Here is a 14098-nt window from a genome sequence, read left to right on the forward strand (position 1 = left end):
TCTGCAGGAATATGAAAGGTATTTCTGCAAATGTTCCACAAGGTTTGCCACAGAGTTGGACTACCTAGAGATTCATTGTAAACCTTCCAGACAGCTGTTTTGCTGAAGTCATCCCAGGTGAGAGGCGTATGCCCAGACATAGGTCCCGAGCTTTGCAGTGCCTAGAGGCCCAGGCCACACCTCACTGAGAAGGACCAATGAGCCTGTCAAAAGTCTGGGGTTGATTGCGGTCTCGTAAAGAGTGCTCAAGTCCAGGGCACACGCAGGTTGATGGAGTCCCACCACTTGTTTCAGAGGGCACCTTGATATGCTAATTTCTGGTGACACCACATTCAATTGGTATGTTAATGAGTCCCTGGACTTTTTTTAACGTCTTGACCCCTGCTCATAATGAATGGATATGCTATATTTAAGGGAGGCCTGCTAACTTAGTCTTGTTGCGTCTGTATAATCTTTACCCCTCTGAACCCCATCTAGGGAATGATGCAGTCATCTGATGTGTCTATAGGGATTACAGTAGGGGGGTATTTTGTTGTGATAGAACCAGGTTTCACGTACTTGAATGCAAATGTAAAATCTTATGCCTTAGCAAAATAAACACAATTGTTAAATTATATAAAATATACCCAAAAAAACAAAAAAGAAAGCTATTATGGGCAACCATGGAAGCACTGGTTGGTCTGGATTATAGGATATAAATTGAACCATGGCAAAACACAAACCATACATGCTAAGGGGGAATAACATAGCTCTCTGCAAGTCAAGTATAATTTTGAAGACCTTGGAGGCACTCTCAAGGGTACGGTGAATAACAGTTCTGCTAGAAATGTAAGACACACATCCCAGCGATACCGAGATAGTTCCTTATCTGATTAGCAGTGAGATGCAGCATTTATCAGATGATATGTTATGGTATGCCAAATATTTTGATTTATTTTGCAAAGGACCATTGTATGTAGACACACACAATTTTTCAAAACATTTGATTCCAGTATTAATAACTTTATATTGAGGTATCAAAAACAAACCTAGAAGGGCACTGCTCTTCCTTAAGCACCCCCTGATGAAAGATTTTTGTGGTACACTAAATTTTAAACAACAATTTGTGACAGGCCTAGTACTGAGATTGATATTCTTAGCCAGCACTTACATGTTTGCTAATAGATTATTTAAAATCAAAAAGAAGTTTATTTCGGTAAGACATAGCATACCATAAAAACACAGAAAAATAACATCAAACAAATACAATCATCACATAGACTTAAAAACAAAACTATAAAATCATGAACAGTCAAGCCTTAATTAAGATTCTCTTAATTACAAAGCATGCTTTAAAAACATTAGAAGAGCCCGGCCCACAGGGGCAGAATCCACCCGTAACAAATAATGTTATGCGGGCTCGTAGCATCGCAGGCCACGGCCCTGCAAAACAGGTTCTGATGTGTGTTCCCTAATTGTTGAACAGGTCAGGCCGAATAGAAAAAAGTGTGCCAGATCTTCTTTGGGTGCTCTACGAAGGAGACAAAATTGATCCGTCCTCACTTTAGCCCGAGCCGACATCACAGCTCTCCGGTGTATTTTGTTAAAACGAGCCCTTGAAACAGGAAAACGCTGAGACGGATGGTTGGCCCGGCTCAGATACTCTTGAAGGCCAGGGGACGTAATCAGTGAATGTGTCCTGTTGGGAGACTTTGTAAACTTTGAAGACGCTCTTCTGGCCAAAAGAAACTGAAGATTATTAATTTGTTGCACCCAGGTGACACACATTTTCACATAGATGTACTAAGTAATCTTTTTTATTTAAACAAGCCAAACTTAAGACTTTTAGGCTAATGAGTGCGAATTGGTGGGACATCTTGATTGCTTTAGGGTTGTCAAGGCGTGAACCCTACACTATCTTATGGGATAATGATACCGTAACTAATTAGCAATGCCGGACACTAAAACTAACAATTGGAAATGCTCGATTCTTCAGTTGCTGAAACATTTATTCACGAGAGAGACACTGACGTCTTTCCAAAATATTCAGGTGGCAGTTGAAATAGTAGACCATAATATGGCTTTTTAAAGTGGCTTTTGATGGGAGAAAACATTTATCACCAAAGTTGATTGTCCTTACACCAATCTCTGCTACTCAGTATGCCCCTTTAAGTATCTAAAATCCATACCTATTATTAAATAATCTAAGCCTGGTGGCACCATGGAATGGTCAGGGAAGTGGTCAACTGAGCCACTGACGTGTATTGCAGTCTGCAACAGTTTTGAGGTTTTATGACTCGGGAATTTTGAGGTTGGAACTGGCATATATCTAGTACAACATAGCCAGGCGAATTATGAGTTCTATAATACACCCCATACTATGCAGAAATGTACTCGGGGTAATAATTCCACATGTCCTAGTTGTAAAGACAGAGATGTGTCCTATCTTTGGTCTCTGTCCCACATCCCCGTTGGAGCAATGCGTTCAAAACAATTGGTAAAGTTTGAACCACACAATTACTCCCTACTCTGTTGACCAACGTGTTCTGTAAGGAATGATTGTGTCTTGTAACTGTAGCTGGATAAATTCACATTGCAGGAAAGTAGCCTGAGGATTACACTTCCTCTGCATCTTGTTATGCTGATTTCATTTTTGTTTATTTCAATTGAAACCGAATTGCTTCGGGTCTATACCATTACTAACTCCAGCATTTGAGTAGGCAATTTCACTTGCTAGCTAGATTGACTGGAAACAATTCTCCCTGTTGAGCAACAAGCAGATTGTGTCATTTACAAGTTTACAAGTCATTACTAGCAACACCCCTCCCCCCAAATAAATAACATAATTGAAATAACCTGTCAATTCCGAAACATTTCAGTTTTTAGGTTGTTATGCTAAGGAATACATGCACTACGAATTAGGTGTAATGTAGCAGAAACATGTGGAATGTCCCAAAATATGCTAGTACTAACTAGCCCCGCAGCTAGCATAGAATTTAGATGGCAATTTCATTCTGTTTTACACAAGTTGTTCACACCACACAGGTAGAGAATCAGAAATATAAATTCAATGAAAAACAAATCTGCGTGAGCTATTTCATGCACAGATATGTGTTCTCTCGGTTATGTGGATGAAAGTCAGGAAATTGTGATATGCATATGTTACAAAACAATGGATTACACAAAAAGGCTCCACAATGTAACACTACTTTTGGGCCAGATAATGTGGCTGAGCTGGGGTTTGGTTATCGGAAGTTGACAGGGAGCTGTAGTCTGATAGGTTCTTAGTTCTCCCTGCTACTCTGTGCCACTTTGAACATGTGCAATCCTCCTCTTGTAGATAATGAAACTCACTGCACCCAAGTCACAATAATCCTTGGACATATAAGGGAGGCGTGCTGGTTTCAAATGTTGTGAAATAGTGCTGGTGTGCTTCCCAAAATACAATGCAGTCCTTGGAAACCTTGCATGGCTACTGGGTGATGAGGACGTCCGTCTCTTTTCGCAGTAAATGATACGCCTCCCAAATTCCCATCATCCCAGCATACAATGGAGTGCAAATGTTCACTGTCATGTCTAATATGTCTGGTTATGTGATAGAGTTCCTTTGTTGTAATTCAAGGGGTGCATTGAAATCTTTGCAGTGCAATTGAGAGTGCATAGTGAATTCATGGATACAGAGGTTCACTGAAGAATCTTTGATGTTGGACATATGCCACAGTTTCTCCGGTGAGGTGAGAGCGGGGAATGCTGCACCTTTTGCAGTGCATTGAAGGTGTACTCAAAGGTGCACAAATTCAGGATCACATTTAGTGTCTTGGGGGTGAGGCAGTTCCTCTCCTGTGATTCAAGATGAATGTTGCAAAGTTTGTGGGTCCAATCAGGGTATCCAATGCACTTGAGAGTGCCTGGGGTTGGTGTGATATCTGGTTTGTTAGGCATGTGGCACCATCATTTGTGATGCAGTGTGAGTTTTGCAACATTTGCTGGGCATTGAAGGATGCATGTTGTGGTTGGTGAGCATGACTTATACAACACAATGGTGATTCAAAAGGATATATATTGATGGGAAAAAGTCCAAAAGGGACTTAACCATTCTGTACGGTCCCAAAAGGTAGACAAGTGAGACAGAGTCACTTAAAAGTACCTTATTCAAATGTTAGGCAGTTTGATAATGTCAAACCAGGCTTTTACGTGCTGAGCTGAAGATATGGGTCAAACTGGAATTCGAGTGTGCTGAGTCGCATTTATACTGGGTGCGTAGTCAGTGTCGAGCCGTTGCGAGCAGTGCTCTGTGTTGTTCGAAGGTGGCATTGAGTACTGCCGGTTGAAGGATCACTGGGAGATGTTCAACAATCAAACGTGGTCCAAAATGCTGGTTCGGGTTTACGAGTGATCTGATGGTCCCGCTGTTGAGTTGAGATGCATTGCCAAGTCCTGGTTGTTTGAGGCTTGCTTCAATGCTTCAATGTTCAAAGCGATCTGCGTAGTGCCCTGGTACTCGGACAAGGCTATGCGTAGAGGTGTGGCATCAGCCAGTTTGATGATGCAGACAGCAGTAGTTTAACGTTTAAGTAAGTGCCAAAGGCAACAGCGGCGGGTTCTATACATTCAAAGGTGTCAAACAAGGTTTGAATGGGGCTCAAATCAGTTTGTCAGTGAAAAACAGGGGTCCCTACTGTTCTGGCTCTCAGTATGTTGTGAGACCCACTGCAGGGAGGCGCTCCACGACAAGGTTGGTCATTGTATTTCTCTGCTTTCCCAGCTTAGGAAAGTTTGCAAACAGAGTGGTAGGCCTTAGCAACAGTCACATCCAATGTGTCCAGGGGGAGGATAAGGAGCAGAGTTTGACTCTGCCGTGGACGACTCCTTCACCTCAATGGCTGAAGACTTTGGGAAGATTAACCGCCCCAAAAGAAGTCCAACTGAATTCTTTCTGATGCCCTTGAAGGTCAAAAAGTGAATCAAAGAAAGAGTGAGATGCACCCTCTTTTATAGAGAAAACGCCTCATAAGATTGGAGGAAAGCAAGCCCACTTTTAGATGCAATGTTAAATGCTGGCTGTGTGATGCATGAAAGGAGCACAGTGAGATTTTAAGGATTGTAAGTTAGTGGGAGGCCGACCTGGAGGATTGATGTACCATATGGGGTGCTGCAAGTTATGTACTTCCTTCCCAACGTTCTGCTACGTCCAAGAAGAAATTAGCAATTGCTCTCTGTGATAAGCAATCTTGTGTGGCTATTTAAAAGATGATGCCACCAGTTAGCCCCAGCTTGGGTTTTTCGGTCCATTCATACATTGCCTACAGTAGAGCCAGGGCAGGTCTTCATTGGCTTGTCACATCTACTTTCTTTATTGAAAATCAGACACACGTAGATGTAGAAACCCCAGACCGCCTGGACCTATGGAGTGTATAGGTTGACTGCTCGTACACTGATTTCCCAATGAATGTGACTGATAAGTAACCAATGGATAAGTGGTCTCATACTGTTCAAGATTCCAGCCTGGTCATTACAGATACACCGAGGACTCCTGATATGCGGTGCTCCTGTGTATTTTACTACTAGCAAATCGGGGCGATGCTCCCAGTAAAGAAAATAGGAAGCAACGGGGACTCAGATGCCTCTCCCTATATGCCACCTGCACGCCTCGGGTGATGAGCTCAGGCCAATGAGGTGAGCAGCCCCTGCCACAAAGACGACACCGTTATAGTGCATGATGTCTCAAGGCTGGCTCTTATAGAACTCCTATGTTACTTTTCTGGAATTCCTGGCTGCAAAGACTATTTGGATTACAGGAAAAAACGCCTCCTTATTTTATCCAAACATATTTTTACTTGCCTTTAAACACCGCAGTTTGGAATGAGAGCTTTCTTTTTGCTGCCTAAAAATTAAGATATTCTGTCCTTCCCAAAATATTCAGTAAAACATGTCTTGCCTCACATTCGTGCGGGGTACAGTCATGCATGGAAGATACATGTGGTGCAAAGGGCAATGTTGATATCAATGTGACACTAATGATTGGTCTTGAATAGCCTGATCCAATTCAAGTGCAGCGACAAAGTTCAGCGACAAAGTTAAATGCAATCAGAGTAAGATCGACATTACATTGAGGGTACATTGAGGGGCGGGGGGTGTGATCACTCGGGGACTAGCCCAAGGGGTGACGAGGGACTTGTGGGGAGATCGTCCTTCTTATTTTAATTTTTATTTACCTTTTTTGTTCATGTTTTTACCTGGATTGTATTTTCTCATGTGTTGAAAATGTGTCACTTTGCATAATTATGTAACACGTTAAATACAAAAATAAAAAAATAATTTAAAAAAAAAGAGTAAGATCGACATTAGACAACATTGCGGTGCACAAACTAAACAGTGCGCCCCGTACATATGCATGGTGAACACTAGGCTGTTCCCTGCAAGCCAAGCTCTGGCATGACTGCAGTATTGCAAATAAGAGAGCTCCTTCCTGGCGGGGGCGCTGTTAGTCTACGACACTTGCTACACAGCATCCTCTCTTTCAGCGTTTTCTGGCCTTTTTCCTCTCTATTTTTCAACACATGCACAGTGCTGGTCATTGGGCCGGCTCTCGGTGGATCCGAGATCCGGCACCAGATATGGAGCCGGATCTCGGGATCTGGCCAGAGTCAGTCGCCCCAAGACCATGAACCGCGCTGGAATACTTAAAAAAAAAAAAAGTGCCTGTGACGGCAGCATTCCCTTTTACCGCGGCTTTGGCGCTGGTGTGTAAATGTGTAATGCTCGCTACATGTACAACTGATTCCTTTCAGTTGTACATGTAGCGAGCATTGTGCATTACACACCAGTGACAAAGCCGGCCATCGCGGGTGTTTTTTTTAAAAAAAAAATGTTGACGTATTCCAGCATTGCTGGATGTCCACTACGAGCCCGCCCCCTCTAGACCACGCCCTCGGGCACTGCCCCCAATCGCCTCCCCCACCCCGGCCCTTGTGTTGTGGGATCCCCCACCACATTTTTTCCATTTCCACCACTGCACATGCAGCGTTTGCAGATCATGTGCCCTCGTGATATCTGTGAAACGTGGCAAGCGGTTTAGAGGCGGCGCCCCTGTGGTGGTTTTAAGAAAACAATGATATTTTGTCATGAATAGTTTGGGTGAAACGGCTGCGCCAGCATCTTCAGCGCCTGTGTTCAAGTACACTACGCTGCCCACACACGACAAGATTAAGATTCCCCCCATTAGACCTCAAGCAAGTACACAGTGCACCTCCACTACCCATGCACATCCCACCGCAGTGGCGTGCCCAGACTCTTTCGGCTGGGGTGGCATGAAGTACCAGCGCACGCACACATAATGATCATAGTTTAGGATAATGGGATGGTACCTGGGGTGCAAATCAGATTCCAGGGGTAGCACGTGCCACTCACTGGACACGCCTCTGCCACAGCGCCTGCCCGCCAATACACCCTCTGACGACTGTCCCGTGATACTCCCCTCTACAGACAAAGAGCCGGATTCTTGGAATTCTTTGCACGTTTCAAAGTGACTTTGCACTGCTGAAATGTGGCTCCGCACGGCCGACGCAAACCCTGATTCATGGAACTGTGCAAAGGGTACTTTTGCAGTGAAAAGTCTGTGCAAAGTCATTTTGTACTGTAAAAAGGACTATTCACTGACTTTGCCCTGCTCAAATGCACTTTGCACAGTCCTATGGATCAGGGTTTGTGTCTGCAGTGCAGAGCCACTTTTCAGCAGTGCAAAGTCACTTTGAACCGTGCAAAAAATTCCATGAATCGTGCCCAAAGCCTCTGCGCCCTGTGCAAATAACACCTAGAAACATACACACATACAGAGCTGACTGAGGGCGGTTTGGATCTGTCACATCCACACAAACAGCAACGCTATCTTGCATCTTCTTTGCCCCTCTAACCTGAGCTTTTTCCTCTGTTGCAGAGTCGCTGGAGTGCCTGGAGACCAAGTAAAAGGCAGCGTTGTGTGCTATGAATCTCAGTAAAATACCACAACATTGCATAGCACATAGCATAACATAGAACAGGCAAGTCAAGGAAAATGTGTCATGCACAGCTCTTTTGTATTAAATCCCAAATCTTGAGTCCAGCCAACAATGCTACAGAATGTTATTGTGCTCATCTTCAAGTTATTTGGCATTTTGGAAGTTGTCAGGTGGAATTTTTGTCAAAAGAGATTCATGAGGAGAAAGACAAGAGAGAACATATGTTGATGGATCGCTATATGCTCCTGAACGCACGCGATATTCCGAAAGCCTCAATGCAGTACTACCGCCTCGCTGTAGATGGCAGTAGTATACCATTACTTCAATTATCTTTTAATAAAATGAGTCAGCCCCGTAAGCTTTAAAAATAAACAGAGCATCATCTTGCATTTCTTTTCTCCGGGACAATCTGCATAGAAAGGAGATGTTAGCTTGCACTCCCGAGGAGCAATCTACATTACGCGGTTTTCCTATTTGCTCTTCCTTTACCGTCACGCCAAACAGCCGCATTTCGATGGGAATGGTGTCTGCTGCATTAACTTCACAGTCACTCACACCCGTACCTTATGTCCTCCTTGTCGACTGCACGCCCCCAAGTAGCATCATACATTCACATAAAATATGCTCGTGGGGGTTGTTTTCTCTCTATAGACGTTTGCGGCAGACCATTAAGACACTGCATTGCAAGAGCACGTAATGGCGCCCCTTTTGATTGTGTGCCATTTGTCATTGACGTTAAGGGTTGGCATAGAGACACCCACACTAGGGAATACGCGTGCACCACCCTAGGGAATAGGAATGCTTCTTGGAAACCCGATGGACGATATGGCTATGTTCAAATCTCTTCGCTGCCTGTAAACCAGGGCAGTGGCGTCGCCAGGAATCAAATTGAGGAGGGGCACAGAGGGGGCCAAAGACAAAAGTAGGGGGGGCACAGACAAAAGTAGGGGGAGAATATGGTCACTGCTCGTTTTAGGTGGGGGGGCACATGGAGGGCACATGGTTTCACAGGGGGGACCCGCCCCCCCCAGACCCACCCTATCGACGCCACTGAACAAGGGGTGTTGCTAGGTCTGGAAAAGATCTGAGGCTGCGCTAATGTCAGGACTGTCAGGACTCAGGGCCAGCTAGGCCTTTGTTTTTATTCAGGGCTACAACTAAAAGAGCCGGGGATATAGCCCCCCCATTCCCTCCCTGTGACCCCCTAGCGACGCCTCTGGTGCAGAGTCGTCTTTATGGGAGGGCAAAAGGGGCACTTGCCCAGGGCCCCACCTTGGAGGGGGCCCCCTCAAGGCTGCTTGTTCTAAAGTAAGATTCCATTGTTCACCAGACTTAAATGGTACACGCCATGAGATTTCATGACATGCTGCTGAGGCGCTAAACCTCTGTTCATTCTGCCGTGATCAATTAATGATGTAATGTTTTCTGTGTTCACTGTGGAATACATAGTTTGTGTTTTCCGTACGGCACAACTTCTGTAGCATTTTTTCCTTCCTGTATGAATTATGTTGATCATGTGCAATAGCCAAAGTTGAAATCCATATTGAGAAATTGAGTGCCACAATGGTTCAGAAGTTAGCTCAGTGTGTTAAGCACTCATTGCAGAGATATGTGTTAATATGAAAGATTAGAAGAGCACATTCCAGCAAGGCTGGCTGTACCTTTCCTATGTCTGAAGTTTATAAACCTGCCTGCATACGTACTTGGTTTTGCAGCATAAGAGGTGCTATTATCAGCAATGTTCCTGCACCAGATAGGGGTTGCTATAAAAACTAACAGGTCATTCATATGGTGAAGATCTACAAACTGGTTTGTTCATATGGGGCGTTCTAAAACTTAGGCAATCCCCACCAAAGATGAGCATAAACTATTAGTCCAAGAAGTGAATAAGTATCCAAATTCAAGACTATGGCGGTCATTACAACCTTGGTGCTAAGTGCACCAACTTTACCACCATGGTGTAAACTATGTTTACACCATGGTGGATGGCGGATTTACCGCCCCATTCCAAGGTGAGTGGGGCGGTAAATCCCCATTTCCCATTTTCCCTTCCCCATTCCCATTTTTGCCCCATAGGGCATAATGGGAGTGGGGAAGGCGCTAATTACGCTGCCGTAAATTACGGCAGCGTAATTAGCACCATGGCGGGTTAGCGCCATGGATTTTAACGCCTGCTAAAAGCAGGCGTTAAAATCAGAATCAGGCGTTAAGGGTTAACGGTGGCGTTAACCCTTAACCCCTGAGTTGTAATGAGGGCCTATGGAACCAAAGTGTTCATGCTTGTATCCTGGCTTTGCCAGCAGACAATACAGTGATCCTGGTCAAATCATATAATCTCTCTTGCATTACTGTGCTGTCATATGGCATGCTGGTGGCATCGTTTAGCTCATGACTTGATATTTCTTCTTATGTAGGCCATTTGAGTGGAAGGGGTGGTAGAGATGTTGTAGGCCTTATGCAAGAATATTTTAAGGTCTGCTAATTTGACACAAAAAACGTTTTGCTTTTTGTATAAAAGTCAACAGTTTTTCTGCACGTTTATGAATGACAATTTAATAAGCCATTGTTTTTGAAGTATTTAAAGCTTAAAAGTAAAAAAGACATACCTAGAATAAACCTGTTAAATCACATCGATTGGTATGCTGGTACTTACATACTTTCCTTGATGATGGAGCGAATGAAGCTAGAATCATTCCCATTTTGCATAACACCCTTCTGTAATATATTAGTTTTAAAAATGGTCAGATATGGAAATGTGATTTGTGTACTTTGCAAGTCAGCTTTATGAAATGAGATAGCACACATCCCAGCTTCAGCCCTTAAGCAATGTGTGATCCTCAGCATCTCATTTAATCTTTTATTGCCTGACCTCTCAGAATTGCCAGTCCCTAAACCTTTCAAAATTGTCAGCCCTTCAGAGTGATTTCCTTCTCAAGTTATGATCTTCATAAAAGCCTCACTCATTGTTTCACTGGCTGTAGGGTTGCTTGCACTATAATAGTGAGCATTGATATACTGCACACCACAAGCACTTGTTCCCTTGATCTCTAATGGCAACCCTATTTGAAAACCATGTCCCACTTCTAATCTCGGTCTGTCTGGTTAGAGACACCTTCCTGGTAGCTTCTAATCTGCATTCACTATCCATGCTATGCTATGTGTAGATTTCTCCTTCCTTACAATTGGTCTACTCTATCCATGCTTGAGCACTTTTGCATTCTCTAAGGCAGCTGATGTGAGTTCTCTGCCTATTCTGGGTTACATGTACCTTTTACATACAGTCCCGCATTAATACCAGAGGCTGCATACCTTCCCGGATGCTATTGATAAAAAGTATCCTGTTTCTATACTAGAAGAGAAGTAACCTCTTCGGAGATTGCTAATGTTGGCCTTCAAATGCTCCTTGTTTATCATTCTGATTAGAGCAAGTATGGAGAGGGTAAGGGGACATAAAGGGAGTAAACATTCTTATTTTGAATGTTGCGAAGCAGCATAACAACCTATACGTTATGATCACGGTGGGGGTTGGGCGATGCCACCAGATACTCTTGATCACTTAATTCCTTTGGTTTGGTGGAGGGGGGCCCCAAAGATGTCCATGCCCAGGGCCCCAAAAATGCTTAAGATGGCCCGGCTCTGGTATAAACAAAGACATGCAGTCTTAGAAGAGAGGGAGCACATCAGAATATATAATCCAAGGGGTTATTTATGCCATCCAGTCATCCATCTATCTGTCCATCATGTGTCCGGCCATCCACCATATCTGCTCACCACACCCACAGTACCACCTGGGCCTCATTACGAGTTTGGCAGTAATTCGGCTTTAAATCTGCTGAATTACTGCCAAAATCAACTACGGTTACTAGCACTTGGAACCTGTGGATTTACCCCGGGATTACGAGTGGTGGCTGGGGCAGCATAAACCGCTATGTTTTGGAGTCTGTAGGACTGCATGAGGATTTTGGAGAAAGTACCACAAGCGGTTACTCTGCTGAGGTAATTCTGTACATTTTTTATATTAAAGCTGCTGATTTACTTCCAGCTTGCACTTTAAGGTCAAACTCGGAATTCGCCAGTGCTGTAAAAACGGCATTTAACTGAATTACTGACACTTTTTTACTGCACTGCCAAACTCACAATGTGTCCCTAAGTACTTGCCGATATATTTCCCAACTGCAAAGGAGTGGGTTGGGTGAGCTGTCTAGAAATCTAGTGCTTGAGATTTTTGCATCTGTAGGTTAGGCACACGTGCAGGAGGTCACTCTTCAAATGGCAGCTCATATGACACTGAATCACAGGTTATGTGTAACGCTGTTGAATATTGGTTCAAGTCTGTGTCCCGATTCACTGGAAGGTGACCTAGGTCTTCTGTGAAGGGTACTGGTAAAGCCCCTGCAATACTCACTGAAGCTCATTGTGTTCCTGGCCATACATTCCCCAGAGGGGATCTGTAATGTCTGCACATAGGTGCAAACAGGTCTCCTCTGGGCAATTTCCAGTATTTTCACTGTACGATGCTGATAAAACCACCCTCACGCTTGATTTGGCATTTCTTGGTACAAACTGAGTAAATGTTGTCTGCCATTTATATATGGCAGCCATCGTTGACAATGGACTCCTACCGAAATGGCCTGCTTTTTGCTGGTGACATTTTCTCTGCTTTCCCCGGATTTCCTCACATCTGCGAGAAACAGAGAAGTTGCAAGCAACGATGGAGCCAGTTCTGTGCTCAGAATTCTCTGCGCTTTTTTATTTGCACTCGTTTTTTGAGAATATTTTCCATAGTGCTAATTGTGTGTATCCATTAAGGATGAAAGGTCCGAGTGTTATTTTGACCAAAGTGTGCATAAAAATCGCAGCCAAACATTTCAGGTTTTATGTATGAAAGAGTAGATGTGAAAGGGGATAACAAACACGCAGTGCACGGATCATTTCACCAGGTGCACTTGCACATGCATTTGCACTTGCACCAGGTGCACTTGTGCATTTTCAATGTCATTGGGCCTAGTAACATTGTGATTTTTTTATTCCCTTGTTCCCCTCCCTTGCCGTGAAACACTTGTGTACGAGCACGATACAGATAAACGGGGTAATTAATAGATTTCAGCGTAGAGGCAGCAGACGCGAGCAGCGCAGAGAAGGTGCGTGCGCCAGCGTGCACCAGTCGAGTGCGCTAAACAGCATTCTGGCGCACGGTGTATTCATGGAATTTCAAAGCCATTTTGAGCCCTGGCGCAGAGAACATCCCGCAGCGGCAGTTACATCCCAAGAACGCCCCTTGCGCAAGGAAAAGGCATTGAAATCCCCAATGCAGCGCCAGTTTACAGGGCCGGTACAGTGTATTTCGGGGGTGCGCGGGAAGTATCACACGCGATAGGGCTTGTGCGAGCGGGGTACATGTATTTCGGGGGTGCGTGGGAAGTATCACACGCGATAGGGCTTGTGCGAGCGGGATACGTGTATTTCGGGGATGCGCGGAAAGTATCACACGTGATAGGGCTGGTGCAAGCGGGGTACGTGTATTTGGGGGGTGCACGGGAAGTATCACACGCAATAGGTATTGTGCGAGCGGGGTACGTGTATTTCAGGGGTGCGTGGGAAGTTTTACACGCGATAGGGCTTGTGTGAGCGGGGTACGTGTATTTCGGGGGTGCGCGGGAAGTATCACACGCGATAGTCCTTGTGCGAGTGGGCTACGTGCATTCTGGGGGTGCGCAGGGAGTTGCAAATGCCATTTCGCTAGCGCGAGAGGGGTACGTGTATTTTGAGGGGTGCGCAGGGAGGTACACAAGCGATTTGGAAGTGTGGTCCCTCCTGGTATGTCCCTACCCCCCTCCCCATGCCCCCAGGCAGGCCATCACCCTTGGGCATACCCCGCAGGCAGGCCGCATGGCACCATGCACCTGGGAGACTTCACACATGTCCCCCACCCACCCACCATTGACGGGAACCTGCCAGCAGGCCCCGACTCATGTCCTCCCACCCACTCATCCACCCAGCAGTGACAGGCACCTGCCAGGAGGCCCCGAATCATGTCTCCCTGCACCCCCACCCACCCAGCAGTGACGGGAACCTGCCAGCAGGTCCTGACTCATGTCCCCCTGCACCCTCACCCACCCAGT

The sequence above is a fragment of the Ambystoma mexicanum genome, chromosome 7q, assembly GCF_040938575.1.
Source record: "Ambystoma mexicanum isolate Mex_15411 chromosome 7q, UKY_AmexF1_1, whole genome shotgun sequence".
NCBI classification, from domain to species: Eukaryota; Metazoa; Chordata; class Amphibia; order Caudata; family Ambystomatidae; genus Ambystoma; species Ambystoma mexicanum.